At 38.0% G+C, this 787-nt stretch overlaps 1 protein-coding gene across 1 annotated transcript in view; it reads left to right on the top strand.

The window, feature by feature from the left end:
* Positions 1-787, top strand: part of LOC102759321 (asialoglycoprotein receptor 2-like) — a 9,518-nt gene that overhangs the window by 6,363 nt on the left and 2,368 nt on the right. The gene's annotated exons all lie outside the window — the stretch shown is intronic.

Below are 787 nucleotides of genomic sequence, written 5' to 3'. Positions count from 1 at the left end.
TCTCTTTTTTCTGTTTACACTTGTTGTGTGAGATATGTTCTTCTTGTCTTCTCTCCCCGTGGTATTTTGAACTAGATGTAGCTTATTCTTAGTTATACGAGTGATTCCTTTTATAACTTTCAAATGGGCTGAAAAAATTATTGGCTTCAAAAAAAAACACAAGGAGTTTATGTAACTTTCCATATGAAAGACGAGAAAACCAGCACACTTATTCACACACCTCATTCTTCCCTTTTAAAACAGTCCAAAAATCCCTTTTAGAATTGAGATTTAACCGACATATAGCATTGTATAAATTCGGTTTTACACGTGTTGGTCTGGTACGTTTACATATCGCGATATCATGACTACAGTAGAGTTAGCTATCACCTTTCTCTTGTCACATAATTATCGTTTCTTTTCTGTGTTGAGAACAGTGAAGACCTAGTCTCTTAGCTACTTGGACGTTTATAATGCTCATTCTTTTCTCTCCTCGATTCCTTAAGTGTTCTGCCTGAAGAGTTGGACCATTTTCTATCTTTAAATTTTGTAAATCTCATCCATATATATAAGTTGGTTGCTCATTCTATACATTTGCTCTGAGGCCAGGAGAGTCCTTTTAATGTGTAAACTTAGGTTTCCTCACTTTTGAGATTTTCTTGAGTCATGTATGTGAACACTTTTTTCCTTGTCCATTTGTTCTGTTTTTCCCGGGAACACGTCACCCAAAAGGATGCCCATTGTCCGTCTCCACAGCCCCATCTTGCTGCCGTTCTTCCCGTCTTGCTCTTCCCTCTGCATCCGGGTC

Source organism: Myotis davidii, unplaced genomic scaffold, assembly GCF_000327345.1.
Source record: "Myotis davidii unplaced genomic scaffold, ASM32734v1 scaffold2305, whole genome shotgun sequence".
Taxonomy (NCBI): Eukaryota; Metazoa; Chordata; class Mammalia; order Chiroptera; family Vespertilionidae; genus Myotis; species Myotis davidii.
This window is presented reverse-complemented; position numbering and strand designations above follow the sequence as displayed.